Here is a 21,940-nt window from a genome sequence, read left to right as displayed (position 1 = left end):
TTTTATCACGGGATATTCGAATTTTCACCATAGGCCTCAGTTGCTCCAAAATGTTCCTTTGCATATTCTACAAAAACAGTGTTTCCAACCTGCTGAATCAAAGGAAAGATTTACCTCTGTGAGCTGAATGCAAAGATCACAAAGCAATTTCACAGATAGCTCTTTCTAGTTTTTACTCCAGGATATTCTGTTTTTCACTTTAGACCTCAATGGGATTTGAAATATCCCTTTGCTAATTCTACAAAAAGAGTGTTCCCAATCTTCTGAATTAAAAGAAAGCTTTAACTCTGAGAGCTGAATGTACACATAATGCAGTTTCATAACTAACTTTTTTTTTAAGTTTTTATCACCAGTTGTTCTGTTTCTCACTGTGGGCTTCAGTGGGCTCTTGCATGTCCCTTTGCAGACTCTACAAAAAGAGTGTTTCTGGCTGGGCGTGGGGGCTCACGCCTGTAATCCCAGCACTTTGGGAGGCCAAGGAGGGCGGATCATGAGGTCAGGAGATCAAGACCATCCTGACTAACAGGGTGAAACTACATCTCTACTAAAAATACAAAAAAAAAAAAAAAATTAGCCAGGTGTGGTGGTGGGTGCCTGTAGTCCCAGCTACTCAGGAGGCTGAGGCGGAAGAATGGCGTGAACCCGGGAGGTGGAGCTTGCAGTGAACCGAGATCGTGCCACTGCACTCCAGCCTGGGTGACAGAGTAAGACTCTGTCTCAAAAAAAAAAAAAAAAAAAAAAAAAATGTTCCCAATATTGGTTCCTTGGATGTGAGAAGCCTCCCTGGGAAGACGCAGCACCCCTTCAACTATTGCTGCTTCTCTCCTCTGACTGCCTCAATGACCTCCTGAGTTTCTATTGGCCTGCACAGGTCCACCTGCCACCCGGGCGCCATCCATGGATGCCCTACATGAGACACATGCACCCTGGGCAGCAGCCTGCAGGTCTAGCCCCCTACCCGAAAGGCACACCAGGGGTTTCTGGGAAGGGAGAGACATCCCTGGGAAGACCCAGCACCCGCTCAGGCCTCAATTACCCCCTGAGTTTCTGCTCACTTCACAGGCCTGCCTGAGGCACCACCCCTGGCCGTATGTTCTCTTGGCAAAAAAACACGCGCACCCTGGGCTGGAGCCCAGGGCTCTAGTCCCCACACAGGAAGCCCCCTGGTATCTTCCTGGAAGGGTGAGGCCTCCCTGGGAAAACGCAAAACCTGCTCAGGCCTCGCCGCTTCCCCTCTCTGTCTGCCTCAATGTCCCGCTGAGTTTCTGCCTGCCCGCACAGGCCTGGCTGTGCCCTCGCTGCCGCAGGTGGGGTTCTCCACGAGAGACACAGACACCTTGTGCTGAAGCCCAGCCTCTAGCCCCCACCCGGTGGTTGCCTTGGGGGGTTCTGTTAAGGGAGAGGCCTCCCTAGAAGGACCCAGCACACGCTCAGGCCTTTCTGCTTCATGCCTTTGCCTGTCTCAACGTCCCCCTGAGTTTCTGTTGGACTGCACAAGCCTACTTTCGGAAATGTCGCCACGCATGGGGGTCCTCCACGAGAGACACAGCCATCCTGGGTCAGACCCCGGGTCTCTACCCCCCACCCGGGGAGCCACTTGGGGGCTTCGGAGATGGGAGAGGCTTCCCTGGGGTGACCCAGGACCCACTCAGACCCTGCCATCTCTCCTCTCTGCCTGCCTCAAGGACCCCTGAGTTTCTACCATCTCACAGAGGCCTGCATGTGGCCCAGCTGCCACCTGTGGGGGCCCTTTGCCAAAGCCACAGGCCGAGGCCTGAGCCCAGGCTCTAGCCTTGACCCTGGGGGCACCCCACAGGCTTCAGGGAAGGGAGAGTCCTCCCTGGGAGGACCCAGCACCCACACAAGAATCCCAGATTCTCCCTTCTGCCTGCCTCATTGTCCCCCAGAGTTTCTGTCTGCCCCCACAAGCCCACCTGCAGCCCCCGTGGGGATCTTCCACGAAAGACACAGTCACCCTGAGCCAGAGCATAAGGTTCTAGCACCCCCGCCCCTGGGACTTCTGGGAAAAGTGAGGCCTCCTTGGGAGGACCAAGCACCCATTCAGGCCTTGCCGCTTCTTCCCTTTGCCTGCCTCAACATCTCCCTGAGTTTCTGTCCAGCTGTACAGGCTGACCTGTGGACCCACTGCCAGACTTCGGGGCCTCCCTGAGAGACACAGAGCCCGGCCTCTAGCCCGACCTTGGTGGCTCCCTGGAGGGTTCTGCAAAGGAAGAAGCCTACCCGGGAGGACCCAGCACTCGCTCAGGCCTTGCCGCTTCTTTTCTCTGCCTGCCTCAGTGTCCGCCTGAGCTTCTCCCGGTTCACACAGGCCCGCCTGTAAACCGCCACTGCCCATTGGAGCCCTCCATGAGAGACACAGGCACCCTGGGCCGCAACCTGGGGCTCTACTCCCCACCCGGGGGGCACCAGGGAGGTTCTCAGAAGGGAGAGGCCTCCCAGCGAGGACCCAGCACCTGCTCAGGCCTCGCCGTTTCTCCCTTCTGCTTGCCTCTACATCTCCCTGAGTTTCTGCCAGTCAGCACAGGCCTGGTTTCGGAACTGCCACCACCCATGGGGGCCCTCTGCGAGAGACACAGCCATCCTGGGCCAAAGCCCAAGTCTCTAGCCTCCACCCTGGGGGTGCCTTGGGTGCTTCTGGGAAGAGAGACGCCTCCTTGAGGGGACCCAGCACCTGCTCAGGCCTCGCTGCTTCTCTTCTCTGTCTGCCTCAATTACCCCTGAGTTTCTGCTGTCTCACAGAGGCCTGCTTGTGGCACCGCCGCGACTGTGAGGGCCCTCTGCCAAAGTCACAGGCAAAGGCCTGAGCCCGGGCTCTAGCCCCCACCAGGGGGGCGTCCTGCAGGCTTCTGGAAACCGAGAAGCCTCCCTGGGAGGACCCAGCACCCACACAGGTATTGCGAATTCTTCCCACTGGTTGCCTCAATGTCCCCCTGAATTTCTTCCTGCCCGCACAGGCCTGCCTGCAGCCCTGCCGCCATCCATGGGGGCCCTCCGCAAAAGACAAAAGCTCCCTGGTTCAAAGCATACGGCTCTAGCCCCGACACAGGGAATGCCCCTGAATCTTCTGGGAAAAGAGAGGCCTCCCTGAGTGGACATAGCACCCGCTCAGATAACACAGTTTCTCCCTTCTGCCTGCCTCAAAGTCCCTCTGTGTTTCTGACAGCCAACATGGGCCCATCTACAACCCCGCCGCCGCCCATGGGGGCCCTCCACGACAGACAGACACCCTGGGCTGGAGCCCAAGGCTCTAGCCCCCACCCGGGGTTGCCCCGGGGGCTTCTGGGAAGGGAGAGACCTCCCTGGGACGACCCAGCACCCGCTCAGTCCTCGCCCCTTCTCCCCTCTGCCGGCCTCAACATCTCCCCGAGTTTCTGCCGGTCCGCACAATCCTGCCTGATGCCCCGCCACAGCCCTTGGGGGCCCTCCGCAAGAGACACAGACACCCTGGTCAAGAGCCCGGAGCTCTTACCCGCACCTGGGGTGCATCGGGGGGCTTCTGGGAATGGAGAGGCACCCCTGGGATGACCCAGCACCTGCTCAGGCATCACCACTTCTCCCCTCTGCCTGCCTCAAACTCCCCCTGAGTTTCTCCCCACCCGCACAGGCCACACTGCAGCCACGCTGCCACCCATGGGGGCCCTCTGTGAGAGACAAAGTCACACTGGGCAGGAATCCAGGGCTCTAGCCCCCACCTTGGGGGGGCGCCTCAGGGGCTTCTGGGAACCATCAGGTCTCCCTGGGGGCATCCAGCTTCCACTCAGGCCTGGCCGCTTCTCCCCTCTGCCTGCCTCAACGTCTCCTTGCATTTCTGCCCACCCACACAGGCCCCCCTGCGTCCCTGCCACCACCTGAGTAGGCCCTCTGAGAGAAACAAATATACCCTGGGCCGGAGACCAGGGCTCTAGCCCTCATCCGGGGGGTGCCCCGTGGCTATCTGGGAAGGGAGAGGCATCCCTGGTAGGACCCAGTACCTGAACAGGCCTTGCCGATTCTCCCCTCTGCCTGCCTCAACATCCTCCAGAGTTTCTGCCTGCCCACACAGGCATGGCTGCAGCCTCACTGCCATTCGCGGGGGTCCTGTGCGAAAAACACAGGCACCCTCGGCAGAAACCTGGGGCTCTAGCCCCTACCCTGGGGGTGCCTGGTGGCTTTGGGAAAGGGAGAGTCCTCCCTGGAAGGAACTAGCATCCGCTCAGGCTTCGCCACCTCTACCCTCTCCCTTCCTCATTATTTCCCTGAGTTTCTGTCTGCCTGCACAGCCCCACTTGCGGCCCCACCACGGCCCATGGGGGCCCTGTGCGAGAGATTCATTCACCCTGGGCTGGAGCCTGGGGCTCTAGCCCCAAAGCGGAGGGCGCCCTGGGGACTTCTGGGAAGGGAGAGGTCTCCCTAGGACAACCCAACATCCGCTTAATCCTTGCTGCTTCTCACCTCTGCCTGCCTGAAGGACTCCTGAGTTTCTGCCATCCTGCATAGGCACACCTGCAGCCCCACCGTCGCCTGTGGGGGCCCTCCCTCAAACACACAGGAACCCTAGGCCAGAGCCCAGGCTGTCGATTCCACCCAGGAGGTGCTCCGCGGATTTCTGGGAAGGGAGAGGCCTCCCTGGGAGGAATCACCACCCGCGCAGGCATTGCTCCTTCTCTCCTCTGCCTGCCTCAACGTCACCGAGTTTCTGCCCACCAGCACAGGCCTGCCTGTGGCCAGGATGCCACCCATGGGAGCCCTCTACGAGAGACACAGGCGCCCTGAATTGAAGTTCAGGGCTCTAGCCCCAACCCAATAGGGCGCCCCAGGGACTTCTGGGAAGGGAGAGGCATCCCTGAATAAACACACCACCTGCACAGGCCTCACCACTTCTCCCCTTTGCCTGACTCAACGTCCCCCTGAGTTTCTGCCCACCTGCACATGCCGGACTGTGGTACCAACAAGGCCCGTGGAGGGCCTCTGCCAGAGACACAGGCACCCTGGGCTGAAACCCAGAACTCTAGTCCTGAACTGTAGGGCGCCACTGAGCCTTCTGAAAAGACTCTGGAATGACCAGCCCTCTCTCAGACCTCAGCGCTGCTCCCCATTACCTGCCTTAACGTCCCCGAGTTTCTACCCGACTGCACAGGCCAGACTGCGGTCTAGCCACCGAGCATGGGGGCCCTCAGCGAGAGACACAAGAAGCCAAGGCCGGAGCCCAGGGCTTTGGAATAAGGTGCCTGTGTCTCTCGCGGAAGGCCCACACAAGCAAAAACGAGGCTACGTGGTGGCCGTGGGCGGGCTGCAGTGTCTCAGGGGATGTTGACGCAGGAAAGGGGAGAAGCGGGGAGACCACAGGAAATGCTGGGAGCCTCCGGAGGAGGCCTCTCCTATTGCAGAAGCCCCCATGGCTGTCCCAGGCCAGCTGTAAAGCCCGAGGCTTTAAAGCAGGGTGCCTGTGGCTCTCACGGAAGGCCCACACAAGTGAAAACTGGGCATCAGTATAGCTTGGGAGGGTCACAGAAATTCAGGGAGATGTTGAGGCAGCAGATGGAGAAGGGGCAAGACCACAGGAAATGCTGAGAGCCTCCTAAAAAAAAGCCTGTCACATCCCAGAAGACCACAGGGTTGTCTCATGCAGGCTGCAACACCTGGGTTTTGAAGCAGGGTGTCTGTGTCTCTGGTGCAAGGCCGCCACAAGTGAAAATGGGGCCGCAGGGTGGCATGGGCGGGCTGCAGGGACTCAAGGAAATGTTAAGGCAGGCAGAGGCAAGTAGTGGCGAGACTGCAGGGAATCCTGGGAGCTTCCCAAAGAGGTCTCTTCCATCCCAGAAGCCCACAGGGCTGTTCTGGAGGGGTTGTAAAGGCCCAACCTTTGGAGCAGGGTGCCTGTGTCTCTTGCGGAAGGCCCCCCAAGCGAAAAGGAAGACGCAGGGTTGTGTGGTTGGGCTACATGGACTCAGAGTGACGTTGAGGCAGGCAGAGGAGAGAAGGGACGAGACAGCAAGGAATGCTGAGAGCCTCCCAAGGAGGCCTCTCTTATCCCAGAAACACTTAGGGCTGTCCCGGGCTGGCTGTAAAGCCCCAAGCTTTGGAGCGGGGTGCCTATGTCTCTAGCAGAAGGCTCCTAAAATCGAAAATGGGACCGCAGGCTGAAGTGGGCCGGCCACAGGGACTCACGAGGACGTTAAGTCAGGCAGAAGGAAGAAGCAGTGGGACTACAGGGAATGCTGGGAGCCTCCCAGCCAGACATCTCCCATCCCAGAAGCCCCGAGGGCTGTCTTGGGTGGGCTGTAAAGCCGAAGGCTTTGGAGCAGCATTCCTGCATCTCTTGCAAAAAAGCCCCACAAGGGAAAACGGGGCCACAGGGTGGCGTGTTTGGGTGGCAGAGACTCAGAAAGACGATGAGGCAGGCAGAGGTGAGAAGCTGCGAGACCACTTTGAATGCTGTGAGCCACCCAAGGAGGCCTCTCCCATCCCAGAAGCAACCAGGGCTGTACCGGACGGGCTGTAAAGACCCAGTCTTTAGAGCAGGGTGCCTGTATCTCTCGTGGAAGCCCTCCACAAGCGAGAACGGGGGTGCAGGGTGGCATGGGCGGGCCACAGGGACTCAGGGAGACGTTGAGGCAGGCAGAGAGGAGAAGTGGCAAGACATAGGAAATGCTGGTAGCCTCCCAAGGACACCTCTCCCATCCCAGAAGCCCCTAGGGCTGTCCTGGATGGGCTGTAGAGCCCCAGACTTTGGAGCAGGATGTCTGTGTCTTTATCGAAAGGCCCTGACAAGCATAAACAGGGCTGCAAGGTGGCGTGGGCGGGATGCAGAGTCCCAAGGGGACCTTGAGGCAGGCAGAGGGGAGAAGTGGTGAGATGGCATGGAATGCTGGGAGCATCCCAAGGAGGTCTCTCCCATCCCAGAAGTCCCCAGAACTGTCCTATGAGGGAAGTAAAGCCCAAGACATTGAAGCAGGATGCCTGTGTCTCTCGCAGAAGGCCCCCACAAGGAAAACGGAGCCAATGGGTGGTGTGGGCGGGCTGGAGGGACTCAGAGAGAGTTTGAGGCAAACAGAGGCCCGAAGCGGCCAGACAGCAGGGAATGCTGGGATCCTCTCAAGCCGACCTTTCTTATCCCAGAAGCCCCCACCTGTCCCAGGCGTTCTGTAAAGCCCCAGGCTTTGGAGCATGATGCCTGTGTTTCTTGTGTAAGACCCCCGCAAGCGAAAAGGAAGTCGCAGAGTGGGGTGGGGGGCCACAGGGACACAGGGGGATATTGAGGCAGGCAGTGGGGGAAAAGCAGCGAGAGGGAAGGGAATCCTGGGAGCCTCCCAACAAGGCTTCTGGCATCCAAGAAGTCCCCAGGGCTACTTTAGGCGGGATGTAATGCCCCAGGCTTTTGAGTAGGGTGCCTGTGTCTCTCGCGGAAGGCCACCATAAGCAAAAACATGCGAGAAAGCAGGGAACGCTATGAGCCTCCCAAAGAGGCATCTCCCTTTTCATAAGCCCACAAGGCTGTCCCTGGTGGGCTGTTAAGACCCAGGCTTTGGAGCAGTGTGCCTGTGTCTCTCCCAAAAGGCCCCCAGAAGTGAAAATGGGGCCACAGGGTCCCGTGAGTGGATGTAGTTACCAAGGGGTACGTTAAGGCATGCAGAGGAAAAAAGCAGCGAGACAGAAGGGAATGCTGGGAGCATCCCAACGATGCCTCTCCCATCCCAGAAGCTCCCAGGGCTGACCAGGCTGGCTGTTAAGCACCAGGTTTTAAAGCACGGTGCCTGTGTCTCTCGAGGAAGGCTTACATTAGTGAAAAATGGGCCACAGCGTGGCATGGGCGGGCCGCAGGGATTCAGGTGGATGTTGAGGGAAGCAGAGGGGAGAAGCTCCCAGTCCGTGCAGGGAATGCTGGGAGCTTCCCAAGGAGGCCTCTTTCATCCCAGAATCCCCCAGTGCTGCCTCCGACGGGCTTTAAAACCCTAGGCTTTGGAGCAGGGTGCCTGTGTCTCTGGTGGAAGCCCCCACAAGAAAAAAAAAAAGTCGCTGTGTGGCCTGGGTGGGCCGGAGGGACTCAGGGGAAAGTTGAGGAAGGCAGAGGGGAGGAGTGGTGAGGCCTCAGGAAATGCCTAGAGCCTCCCAAGGAAACCTCTCCCAGCCCAGAAGCCCCCAGGGCTGTCCGGGGCACGCTGTAAAGCCCAGGCTTTGGAGCAGGGTGCCTGCGTCTCTCGCAGAAGGCCCCCAGAAGTGAACACGAAGCCGCAAGGTGGTGAGTGTGGGTGGCAGGGACTCAGGTGGCAATTGAGACAGGCAGGAGGAGGAAGACCGCAGGGAATTCTGGGAGCCTCCCAAGGGGTCCTCTCCAATCCCAGAAGCTTCCAGGGCTGTACAGTCGGGCTGCTAAGGCCCAGACGTTGGAGCAGGGTGCCTGTGTCTCTCGCAGAAGGCCCCCACAAGCAATAACTGGGCCACAGACTAAAGCGTGCAGGCCGCAGAGACCCAGGGGGACATTGAGGCCAGCAGAAGGGAGAAGCGGTGAGACTGCAGGAAATGCTGGGAGCCTCCCAAGGAGGCCTCTCCCATGCCAGATGCCCCCAGGGCTGTCTTGCCTGGGCTGTAAAGCCGCAGGCTTTGGAGCATGGTGCCTGTATCTCTTGCGAAAGGCACCCAGAAGTGTAAACGGAACCGCAGAATGGCATGAGCAGGCTGTGGGGAGTCAGGGGCAGATGAGTCAGGCATAGGGGTGAAGCGGCGAGACCACAGGGAATGCTGGGAGCCTCCCAGGGAAAATTTTCCCATTCCAGAAGCTCTCAGGACCATCCCCGGCAGGCTATAAGGCCACAGGCTTTGGTGCAGGGTGCCTGGGTCTCTCGTGCAAGGCCCCCACAAGCAAAAACAAGGTCGCAGGGTGGCGTCGGCGGGCCACAGAGACTCAGAAAGACGTTGAGGCAGGCAGAGGGAAGCAGCAGCGAGACCGCAAGGAATGCTGGGAATTTGCAAAAGAGGCCTCGCCAGTCCCGGAAACCCCCAGGGCTGTCTCAGGTGGGCAGTAAAACCCCAGGTTTTGCAGCAGGGAACCGTGATTCTCGCGGAGAGCCCCACAAGTGAAATCGGGGCAGCAGGGTGGCGTGGTTGAGCCACAGGGACTTAGGGAAACGTTGAAGCAGGCAGAAGGGAGAAGCGGCGAGATCACAGGGAATGCTGGTAGCCTCCAGAGCTCTTCCATCCAAGAAGCACCCAGTGCTGTCCCGGGCAGAATGTAAAGCCCCAGGCTTTGGAGCACGGTGCCTGTGTTTCTTGCGGAAGGCCCCCAAAGCAAAAACAGGGAAGCAGAGTGGCGTGGGAGGACTAAAGAAACTCAGGGTGATGTTAACGCAGGCAGAGGGGAGAAGGGGCGAGATGGCAGGGAATGCTAGGAGCCTCCAAAGCAGGCATCTTTCATCCCAGAATTTCCCAGGGCTAGGTCAGGCTGGCTGTAAAGTCACAGTCGTTGGAGCAGGGTGCCCGTGTTTCTCCTGGAAGGCGCCCACAAGCAAAAACGGGGCCACAAGGTGGCGTGGGCGGGTCGCAGGGACTCAGGGGGACATTGAAGCAGGAAGGGTGGGGAAGGGGCGAGACCACAGGGAATGCTGGGATCCTCCTTAGGAGGCCTTTCCCATCTAAGAAGCCCCCAGGGCTCTCCTGGGCAGGCTATAAAACCGCAGACTTTGGAGCAATGTGCCTGTGTCTCTCACAGAAGGCCCCCACAAGCGAAAACGGACCCGCACAGTGGTGTGGGCAGGCCGCAGGGACTCAGGGGGACGTTGAGGCAGGCAGAGGAGAGAAGGGGCGAAATCGCAGAAAATGCTGGGAGTCTCCCAAAGAGGCCACTCTTATCCCAGAAGCCCCCAGAACTGCCCCGGTCAAGCTATAAAGCCCCAGGCTTTGGTACAGGGTGCTTGTGTCTCTCGCGGAAAGCCCCCACAAGGGGAAAAGCAGAGGTAGGGTGGTGTGGCTGGCCTCAGGGACTAAGCAGGTTGTTGAGACAGGCAGAAGGGGGAAGCGGCGAGATGGCAGGGAATGCTGGGAGACTCCCTACGAGGCCTCTTCCATCTCAGATGCCCCCATGGTTGTCCGCAGTGGGCTGTAAAGTCCTAGTCCTCGAAGCAGGGTGTCTGTGTCTCCCGCGGAAGGCCCCTACAACCGAAAACGGGGCTGCGGAGTTGCATGGGCTGTCTGCAGAATCTCAGGGGGCCGTTGAGGCAGGCAGAAAAAAAAGGAGCAGAGAGACTGCAGGGAATGCTGGGAGCCTCGCCGGAAGGCCTCTCCCATCTCAGAAACTCCCAGGGCTGTCCTGGGCGGGCTGTAAAGCCACAGGCTTAGAAGCCCGGTGCCTGTGTCTCTCGCGGAAGGCCCCCACAAGCTAAGACGGGGTCACAGGTTGGCGTGGGTGGTCCGCAGGAACTCAGGGGGACGTCAAGGCAGGCAGAGGGGAGAAACGGCAAGACAGCAGGGAATGCTGGCAGTGTCCCAAGGAGGATTCTCCCATTCCAGATGCCTTCAGGGATGTCCTAGGCGGGCTGTAAAGCCCCAGGGTTTGGAGCAGAGTGCATGTGTCTCTCACGGAAGGCCTCCACAAGAGAAAATGGGGCTTCAATGTGGCCTGCGTGGGTCAGAGGGACTCAGAGGGACTTGGAGGAAGACAGAGCGGAGAAGCAGTGAGACCGCAGGGAATGCTGGGAGCCTTCCAAGAAGACCTCTCCCATCCCAGAAGTCCCCACCTGTCCCGGGCAGGCTGTTAATCCCCAGGCCTTGGAGCAGGGTGCTTTTGTCTATCGCAAAAGGCCCCCACAAGCGAAGGCGGAAGCGCAGAGTAGCGTGTGCAGGTGGCAGAGACAAAGGGGGTTGTTGAGGCAGGCAGAGGGGAGAAGCGGCGAGACCGCAGGTAATACTGGGAGCCTCCCAAGGAGGCCTCTTCCATCCCAGAAGCCTTCAGAGCTGTCCTGGTCGGGCTGTTAAGCTGCAGGCATTGGAGCAAGCTGCCTGTGTCTCTCATGGAAGGCCCACTCAAGCAAAAACGGACCGCTGTGTAGCATGGGCGGTACGGAGGGATTCAGGAAGACTTTGAGGTAGGTACAAGAAAGAAGCGATGAGACTGCAGGGAAGGCTGGGGGCCTCCCAAGAAGCTTTTCCCATCTGAGAAACCACCAGCACTCTCCCGGGCAGGTTGTAAAGTCCAAGGCTTTGGGGAAGGATGCCTCTGTCTCTTGTGACAGATCCCCACCAATGAAAACAGACCCAAAGGGTGGCGTGGGCGTGTCGCAGGGACTCAGTGGGACGTTGAGGCAGCCAGAAGGGAGAAGCAGAGAGGCCACAGGGAATGCTGGGAGACTCCCAAGGAAGCCTCTCCCATCAGAGGAGATCCCAGGGCTGTCCCGGGCAGGCTGTAAAGCCCGGGGCTTTGCAGCAGAATGTCTGTGTCTCTCGCGACAGACAACCACAAGCGAAACGATGGCAGCAGGGTGGCATGGCTGGGCTGCAGAGACAGGAAAACGGTGAGGCAAGCAGACAGGAAAAGCGGTGAGACAGCAGGGAAAGCTGGGAGCTTCCCAAGGAGGCCTCTCCCATCTCAGAATTTCCCTGGGCTGTACCAGGCTGGCTATAAAGCCCCAGGCATTGGTGCAGGCTGCCTATGTCTATCTCGGAAGGCCTGCACAAGTGTAAACAGGGCCGTAGGATGGCGGTGGCATGGGTGGATGGAATGCAGGGTATCAGAAGGACTTTGAGTCAGGCAAAGGGGAGAAGCGGCAACACAGAAGGGAATGCTGGGAACCTCCCAAGGAGGCCTCTTCCGTCCCTGAAGCACCCAGGGCTGTCCCAGCCTAGCTCTAAAGCCCCAGGCTTTGGGGCAGATTGACTGTGTCTCTCGCGGGGGACTCCCAAAAGCGAAAACGGTGACGCAGTGTGGCTTGGGCGGGTCACAGGGACTCAGGGGGACGTTACGTCAGGTAGAAGGAAGATGCGGTGATACCACAGAAAATGCTGGGAGCCTCCCAAGGAAACCTCTCCCATCCCAAAAGACCCCAGGGTTGTCCCGGGCGGACTGTTAAGCCCCAGGCGTTGGAGCAGGATGCCTGTGTCTCACGCGGAAGTGGACAGTTAAACCCCAGGCGTTGGTGCCAGAGGGTGGCAGGAGGGCCGCAGAGACTCAGCGATACCTTGAGACAGGCAAAGGGGAGAAGCAGCGAGATTGCAGGGAATGCTGGGAGCCTCCTAAAGAGGCCGCTCCCATCCCAGAATCCCCCAGGGCTGTCCCTGGAATGATATAATGCTTCAGACTTTGGAGCAGAGTGCTTGAGTCTCTGGTGGAAGGCCCCTACAAATGAAATCCTGGCCACATGTGGAGTGGGGGAGACTCAGGGGGACCTTGAGACAGTCAGAGGGGAGAGGACAGCGAGGACACAGAAAATGCTGGGAGCCTCCCAAGGAGTTCTCTCCAAACTCAGAAGCCCCCAGAGTGGTCCAGGGTGGGCTGTAAAGCCCCAGGCTTTGGAGCAGGGTGCCTGTGTCTCCCCTAGAAAGCTCCACCAAGGGAAAACGGGGCTGCAGGGTGGTGTGGGCTGGAGGCAGGCACTCAGGGGGACTTTGCAGCAGATAGAGGAGAGAAGCAGCGAGACCACAGGAAATGCTCCGAGTCTCCCATGGACGACCCCCCCCCCCCCATCCCGGAAGCCCCCAAGGCTTTCCAGGGAAAGCTGTAAAGTCATAGGTTTTTGAACAGGATGCTTGTGTCTCTCGCAGAAGACCCTCGCAATCTAAAATTGGCCCGCACAGTGGCATAGGTGGGCAGTAGCGACTCACAAGGACTTTGAGGCAGGCAGAGGGGAGAAGCGTCAAGACTGCAGGGAATGCTGTGAGACTCCCAGGGAGGTTTCTTCATCCCAGAAGCCCCCAGGGCTGTCCTGGGTAGGTTGTAAAGCCCGAGACTTTAAAGCAGGGTGCCTGTGTTTCTCGCGGAAGACCCCCACAAAGGAATATAAGGCCACAGGGTGGCTGTGGACGGGATGGAGGGACTCAGGGTGATGTAGAAGCAGGCAGAGGGGAAAAGCGGCTAGACCACACAGAATTCTGGTAGTTTCCTAAGGATGGCGCTACTATCCCAGAACACCCCAGGGCTGTCGCGGGAGAGCTGTAAAGCCCCAGTCTTTGGAGCAGTGTGCCTCTGTCTCTTGCGGAAACCCTTCACAAGCAAAAACGGGGCCGCAGGTTGACCCAGGCGGTATGCAGGCATCAGGGGGACGTTGAGGCAGGCAGAGGGGAGAAGGGGCGAGACCTCAGGGAATGCTGGCAGTCCCCCAAGGAAGCCTCTACCATCGCAGAAGCTCCCAGGGCTGTCCCGGGTGAGCTATAAAGCTCCACGCCTTCGTGCAGGGTGCCTGTGTCTCCTGCGGCAGGCCCACAAAAGCAAAACCAAGCCATAGGTTTTCGTGGGCGGGCGCCAGGGACTCAAAGGGACATTGAGCCAGGCAGAGGGGAGAAGTGGCCGACACTATAGGGGATGCTGAGAGCCTCCCCAAAAGGCCTGTCTTATCCCAGATTCCCCTAGTTGTGTTTCGACCGGGTTGTAAAGCCCCAAACTTTGGAGTGGGATGCTGGTGTCTTTCGCAGAAGTCCCATAAAAGTGACAACAGAGTCACAGCGTGGGGTGGGCGGGCCGGAGGGGCTCAGGGGGACGTTCCGGAAGGCAGAGGGGAAGTGGCGAGTACCGCAGGGCATGCTGGGCGTCTCTCAAAAGGGGCTCTTCCATCCCTGAACAGCCCCAAGCTGTCCTGGACGGGTTGTAAAGCCCCAGGATTTGGAGCAGAGTGCCTATATCTCTGGCGGAAGGCCCTACAAGCAAAAGCGGGGCCTCGGAATGGCGTGCACAAGCCCCAGGGACTCAGGGGGACGTTCAGGCAGACAGAGGGAAGAATCAGCAGGATGACAGGGAATGCGAGGAGTCTCCCAAGGATGACTCTTCCATCCCCAGGAGCCCCCAGACTTGTCCTGAGCGGGCAGTCAAGCCCCAGCTTTGGAGCAGGGTGCTTGTGTCTTTCGTGGAATGCTTGCAGAAGTGAAGTGGGGTGGCATGGTGATGTAGGTGAGCTGCAGGGACTCAGGGGAACATTGAGGCAGGCAGAGGGGAGAAGTGGGGAGACTACAGGGAATCCTGGGAGCCTCTCAAGAAGGCCTTTCTCATCCCAGAAGCCCCCAGGGCTGCCCCCGTGGGCAGTAAAGCTTCAGGCTTTGCAGCAGGATGTCTGTGTCACTCACAAAGGGACCCCACATGCGAGAACAGGGCAGAAGGGTGGTGTGGGCGGACTGTAGGGACTCAAAGGGACATTGAGGCAGGCAGAGGGGAGAAGCAGTGGGACCGCAAGTCATGCTGGGAATCTTCCAGGGACTCCCCCCTTATTGCAGAATTCCCTGCCCCCAGGGACTCAGGGTGGCATAGGCAAGCCGTAGGGACTCAGGGGGATGTTGAGGTTGGCAGAGAGGTTAGAAGCTGGGAGACCGCAGGGAATGCTGGGAGCCTCCCAAGGATGGCTCTCCCATCCCAGAAGCCACCAGAGATGTCCCAGGCGGGGTATAAAGCCCCAGACTTTGGAGCAGGGTGACATTTTCCCTTGCAGAAGGCCCCTGCAACCGAAAACAAGGCCTCAGGATGACTCCAAAATGTACCCATGCAGATTCTACAAAAAGAGTATTTGAAACCTAATGAATCAAAAGAAACATTTCACTCTGTGAGTTGAATTCACATATCACAAAACATTTCACCAATTGCTTTTTTTCTAGTTTTTATCAGCAGTTAATTGGTTTTTAACTACAGGCCTCACTGGACTCTGAAAAGTCCCTTCACAGATTCTACAAAAAGAGTGTTCCCAACCTGTTGAATCAATACAAAGGCTAAACTCTGTAATCTGAATCCACACATCGCAAAGCAGTTTCACAGGTAACATCTTTCTAGTTTTTTGAGTTATATTCGGGTTTCCACTATAGGCCTCATTGAGCTCTGATATGTCCCCTCACAGGTCCTACAAATATAGTGTTTCCAATCTGCTTAATATAAACAAAGGTTTAACTCTGTGAGCTGAATCCACACCTAAAAAGCAGTGTCACCAATAACTTCTTTCTAGTTTTCATCACACGATATTCTGTTCTTCACTATAGGTCTCAGTGGGCTCCGAAATTTCCATTCACTGATTCTACAAAAAATAGTGCTTTCAACCTGCTGAAACAAAGGAAAGGTTAACTCTGAGTTGAAGCCACACATCACAAAGCAGTTTCACATATAGCTTCTTTCTAGTTTGTATCACGGGATATTCAAATTTTTATTAGTGGCCTCAGTGGGGTCCAAAATACTCCTTCACAGATTCTACCAAGAGTGTTTCCAACCTGCTGAATCAAAGTAAAGTTTTAATTCTGTGAGCTGGATCCACACATCACAAAGTAGTTTCACAGATAGCATCTTTCCAGTTTTTATCAAGGAATTAGGTTTTTTACTGTGGTCCTCAGTGGATCCGAAATGTCCCTTCACAGATTGTACAAAAAGATTGCTTCCAACCTGCAGAATCAAAAGAAAGGTTTAACTCTGTGAGCTGAAACCACACATCACAAAGACGTTTCACAGACAGAATCTTTCGAGTATTTATCGCGGTATATTTTGTTCTTCACTGTGGGCCTCAGTGGACTATGAAATGTCCCTTTGTAGATCCTACAAAAAGAGTGTTGCCAACCTGCTGAATCAAAATCAAGGTTTAACTCTTTGAGGTGAATCAACACATAACAAAGCAATTTCACAAATAGCTTCTTTCTAGTTTCTATTGGGGGATATTAGGTTTTTCACCACAGGCCTCATAGTGCTCCAACATGTCACTTCGCAGGTTTTACAAAAACGTTGTTTCCAACATGCTGAATCAAAAGAAATGTTTACCTCTGTGAGCTGCATCCACATATCACCAAGCAGTTTCACAGATAGCTTTTTTCTAGTTGTTATCACTGGATATTCGGTTTTGCACTATAAACCTCAGTGTCTTCAAATGTCCTTTCACAGATTATACAAAAAGTGTGTTTACAACCTGCTGAATAGAAAGAATTAATTAACTCTGTGAGCTAAATCCACACATTACAAAGCAGTTTCACAGATAGATCTTTCTAGTTATTATTGCAGGATATTAGATTTTTCACTATTGGCCTCAGGCGGGTACCAAATGTCCCTTCACAGATTTTACAGTAAGAGTGTTTCCAATAAGAGTGGTTGATTTCAGCTGAATCAAAATAAAGGTTTAACCCTGTTAGGTGAATCTACGTATCACAAAGCAGTTTCACAGATAGCTTCTTTCTAGTTTGTATTGCAGGATATTCGATTTTTCACCACAGGCTTCAGTGTGCTCTGAAATGTCCCTTTGCAGATTCTACAAAAATAATGTTGTCAACCTTGGTTTGTTTTGAAGTTTTCTTGCTGATTCTACAAAATATTGTGTCCAACCTGCTGAATGAAAAGAAAGGTTTAACTGTGTGATCTGAATCCCCACATCACAAAGGAGTTTCACAGATGGCTTTTTTCTAGTGTTTATTCTGGTACATATGTTTTTTCACTATAGGCATCAGTGGACTCCGAAATGTCTCTTCAAAAATACTACAAAAAGGTTTCCAACCTGCTGAATTAAAAGAAAAGTTTACGTCTGTGAGCTGAATGCACATCACAGGCAGTTTCACAGATAGCTTCTTTCTATTATTTATCGTGGAATATTCAGTTTTCCACTATAGGCCCCAGTGAGCTTTAAAATATCCCTTTGTAGAAACTACAAAATGAGTGTTTTCAATCTACTGAATCAAAATAAAGGTTTGTCTCTGTGAGATGAATCCACACATCACAAGGCAGTTTCACATATATCTACTTTCTAGTTTTTATTGCTTGATATTCTTCTTTTCACTATAGGCCTCATTGGACTCTGAAATATTCCTTCACAGATTCTAAAAAAATGAGTGTTTCCAACTGGTTGAATGGACACAGTGGGCTCTGAAATGTTTCTTCACAGATTCTACAAAAAATAGTGTTTCCAACCAGGTGAATCCTAAGAAAGGTTTACCTTTGTGAGCTGAATCCACACATCACAAAGCAGTTTCACAGATAGCGTCTTTCTACTTTTCATCACTTGATATTCAGTTTTTTGCTATGACCTCAGCTGTCTATGAAATGTCCCTTTGCAGATCCTGCAAGAAGAGTGTTTCCAAACTGCAGAATCAAAAGATTTAGTGCTTGAGCTGAATGTACACATCACAAAGCTGTTTCACAGATATATTCTAATTTTTATTGCAGAATATACGGTTTGTCACAATAGTCATCAGTTTTCCCTGAAGTGTCCCTTTGTAGATTCTACAGAAAGAGTGTTTCCAACCTGCTGAATTAAAAGAAAAGTTTAACTTTGTGAGCTGAATCCACACCACAAAGCAGTTTCACAGATAGCTTCTTTCCAGTTTATATAACCGGGTATTCATTTTTTCACTATAGGCCTCAGTTTGTTTGAAAATATCCCTTAACAGATTCTACAAATACAGTGTTTCAAACCTGCTGAATCAAAAAAGGAAAAAAAAATTAGCTCAGTGAGCTAAATGCACAAATCAAAAAGCATTTTCACAGATCACTTGTTTCTAGTTTTTTTCTCTGGATATTCGGTTTTTGACTACTGGCATCACCTGGCTACATAATGTCCTTTCGCAGATTCTACAAAAGTATGTTTCCACCAGCTGAATCGAAAAGAAAGGTTTAACTCTGTGAGCTGAATGCACGCATCACAAGTAGTTTCACAGATAGCTTCTTTCTAGTTTTTACTGTGCGATATTTAGTTTTTTTTGCCATACTCCTCAGTGCAATCTGAAAAGTCCTTTCGCAGATTCTAAATAAAGAGTGTTTCCAACCAGCTGAATCAAAAGAATAGTTTAACTCTATGAGCTGAATGCATACTTCACAAAGCAGTTTCACACAAAGCTTCTCTCTAGTTTTTATGGCAGGACATTCTGTTTTTCACTAAAGGCTTCAGTGGGCTTTAAAATGTCTCTTGGCATATATTACAAAGAGAATGTTTCAAATCTGCCGAATCAAAGGAAATGTTTAACTCTGGGAGATGAATGCACACTTCACCAAACAGTTTTACAGATAGAATTTTTCTAGTTTTGGCGGAGCAAGATGGCCGAATAGGAACAGCTCCAGTCTCCAACTCCCAGCGCGAGTGACACAGAAGACCGGTGATTTCTGCATTTTCAACTGAGGTACTGGGGTCATCTCACTAGGGAGTGCCGGACAATCGGTGCTGGTCAGCTGCTGCAGCCTGACCAGCGAGAGCTGAAGCAGGGCGAGGCATCGCCTCACCTGGAAGCGCAAGGGGGAAGGGGAATCCGTTTTCCTAGCCAGGGGAACTGAGACACACAACACCTGGAAAATCGGGTAACTCCCACCCCAATACTGCGCTTTAAGCAGACAGGCACACCAGGAAAATCTATCCCACACCTGGCCAGGAGGGTCCCACGCCCACGGAGGCTCCCTCACTGCTAACACAGCAGTCTGTGGGGATCTATCCGCAAGGCAGCAGCGAGGCTGGGGGAGGGGCGCCCACCATTGCTGAGGCTTAAGTAGGTAAACAAAGCCGCTGGGAAGCTCGAACTGGGTGGAGCTCACAGCAGCTCAAGGAAGCCTGCCTGTCTCTGTAGTCTCCATCTCTGGGGACAGCGCACAGCTGAAGACCAACAGGGGAAGCAGCGGGGGCCGGTGCAGACGCGAACGACTCTGTCTGACAGCTTTGGGGAGAGCCGTGGATCTCCTGACGCGGAGGTTGATAGCTGAGAACGGACAGACTGCCTGCTCAGGTGGGTCCCTGACCCCTGAGTAGCCTAGCTGGGAGACATCCCCCACTAGGGACAGTCTGACACCCAACACCTCACAGGGTGGAGTACACCACTGAGAGGAAACTTCCAAAGGAAGAATCAGACAGGTACACTCGCTGATCAGCAATATTCTATCTTCGGCAACCTCTGCTGCTGATACCCAGGCAAACAGCGTCTGGAGTGGACCTCAAGCAATCTCCAACAGACCAACAGACAGTCCTTCTGACTGTCAGAAGGAAAACTATCAAACAGGAAGGACACCTATACCAAAACCCCATCAGTACGTCACCATCATCAAAGACCAGAGACAGATAAAACCAAAAAGATGCGGAAGAAGCAGGGCAGAAAAGCTGGAAATTCAAAAAAGAAGAGCGCATCTCCCCCTGCAAAGGAGCGCAGCCCATCGCCAGCAACGGATCAAAGCTGGTCAGAGAATGACTTTGACGAGAAGAGAGAAGTAGGCTTCAGTCCATCAAACTTCTCAGAGCTCAAGGAGGAATTACGTACCCAGAGCAAAGAAACTAAAAATCTTGAAAAAAGAGTGGAAGAATTGACAGCTAGACTAATTAATGCAGAGAAGTTCATAAACGAAATGACAGAGATGAAAACCATGACACGAGAAATACGTGACAAATGCACAAGCTTCAGTAACCGACTCGATCAACTGGAAGAAAGAGTATCAGCGATTGAAGATCAAATGAATGAAATGAAGTGAGAAGAGAAACCAAAAGAAAAAAGAAGGAAAAGAAATGAACAAAGCCTGCAAGAAGTATGGGATTATGTAAAAAGACCAAATCTACGTCTGATTGGGGTGCCTGAACGTGAGAGGGAAAATGGAACCAAGTTGGAAAACACTCTTCAGGATATCATCCAGGAGAACTTCCACAACCTAGTAAGGCAAGCCAACATTCAAATTCAGGAAATACAGAGAACGCCACAAAGATACTCCTCCAGAAGAACAACTCCAAGACACATAATTGCCAAATTCACCAAAGTTGAAATGAAGGAAAAAATCTTAAGGGCAGCCAGAGAGAAAGGTCGGGTTACCCACAAAGGGAAGCCCATCAGACTAACAGCAGATCTCTCGGCAGAAACTCTCCAAGCCAGAAGAGAGTGGGGGCCAATATTCAACGTTCTTAAAGAAAAGAATTTTCAACCCAGAATTTCATATCCAGCCAAACTAAGTTTCATAAGTGAGGGAGAAATAAAATCCTTTACAGATAAGCAAATGCTTAGAGATTTTGTCACCACCAGGCCTGCCTTACAAGAGACCCTGAAGGAAGCCCTAAACATGGAAAGGAACAACCGGTACCTGAAATTGCAAAAACATGCAAAAATGTAAAGACCATCGAGGCTAGGAAGAAACTGCATCAACTAACGAGCAAAATAACCAGTTAATATCATAATGGCAGGATCAAGTTCACACATAACAATATTAACCTTAAATGTTAATGGACTAAATGCTCCAATTAAAAGACACAGACTGGCAAACTGGATAAAGAGTCAAGACCCATCAGTCTGCTGTATTCAGGAGACCCATCTCACATGCAGAGACATACATAGACTCAAAATAAAGGGATGGAGGAAGATCTACCAAGCAAATGGAGAACAAAAAAAAGCAGGGGTTGCAATCCTAGTCTCTGATAAAACAGACTTTAAACTATCAAAGATCAAAAGAGACAAAGAAGGCCATTACATAATGGTAAAGGGATCAATTCAACAGGAAGAGCTAACCCTCCTAAATATATATGCACCCAATACAGGAGCACCCAGATTCATAAATCAAGCCCTTAGAGACTTACAAGGAGACTTAGACTCCCATACAATAATAATGGGAGACTTCAACACTCCACTGTCAACATTAGACAGATCAATGAGACAGAAAGTTAACAAGGACATCCAGGAATTGAACTCATCTCTGCACCAAGTGGACCCAATAGACATCTATAGAACTCTCCACCCCAAATCAACAGAATATACATTCTTCTCAGCACCACATAGCACTTATTCCAAAATTGACCACATAATTGGAAGTAAAGCACTCCTCAGCAAATGTACAAGAACAGAAATTATAACAAACTGTCTCTCAGACCACAGTGCAATCAAACTAGAACTCAGGACTAAGAAACTCAATCAAAACCGCTCAACTACATGGAAACTGAACAACCTGCTCCTGAATGACTATTGGGTACATAACGAAATGAAGGCAGAAATAAAGATGTTCTTTGAAACCAATGAGAACAAAGATACAACATACCAGAATCTCTGGGACACATTGAAAGCAGTGTGTAGAGGGAAATTTATAGCACTAAATGCCCACAAGATAAAGCTGGAAAGATCTAAAATTGACACTCTAACATCACAATTAAAAGAACTAGAGAGGCAAGAGCAAACACATTCAAAAGCTAGCAGAAGACAAGAAATAACTAAGATCAGAGCAGAACTGAAGGAGATAGAGACACAAAAAACCCTCCAAAAAATCCATTAATCCAGGAGTTGGTTTTTTGAAAAGATCAACAAAATTGACAGACCGCTAGCAAGACTAATAAAGAAGAAAAGAGAGAGGAATCAAATAGACACAAAAAAAAATGATAAAGGGAATATCACCACTGACCCAACAGAAATACAAACTACCATCAGAGAATACTATAAACGCCTCTACGCAAATCAACTAGAAAATCTAGAAGAAATGGATAATTTCCTGGACACTTACACTCTCCCAAGACTAAACCAGGAAGAAGTTGAATCCCTGAATAGACCAATAGCAGGCTCTGAAATTGAGGCAACAATTAATAGCCTACCCACCAAAAAAAGTCCAGGACCAGATGGATTCACATCTGAATGCTACCAGATGTACAAGGAGGAGCTGGTACCATTCCTTCTGAAACTATTCCAATCAATAGAAAAAGAGGGAATCCTCCCTAACTCATTTTATGAGGCCAACATCATCCTGATACCAAAGCCTGGCAGAGACACAACAAAAAAAGAAAATTTTAGACCAATATCCCTGATGAACATCGATGCAAAAATCCTCAATAAAATACTGGCAAACCGGATTCAGCAGCAC

Source organism: Rhinopithecus roxellana, chromosome 9, assembly GCF_007565055.1.
Source record: "Rhinopithecus roxellana isolate Shanxi Qingling chromosome 9, ASM756505v1, whole genome shotgun sequence".
Taxonomy (NCBI): domain Eukaryota; kingdom Metazoa; phylum Chordata; class Mammalia; order Primates; family Cercopithecidae; genus Rhinopithecus; species Rhinopithecus roxellana.
This window is presented reverse-complemented; position numbering follows the sequence as displayed.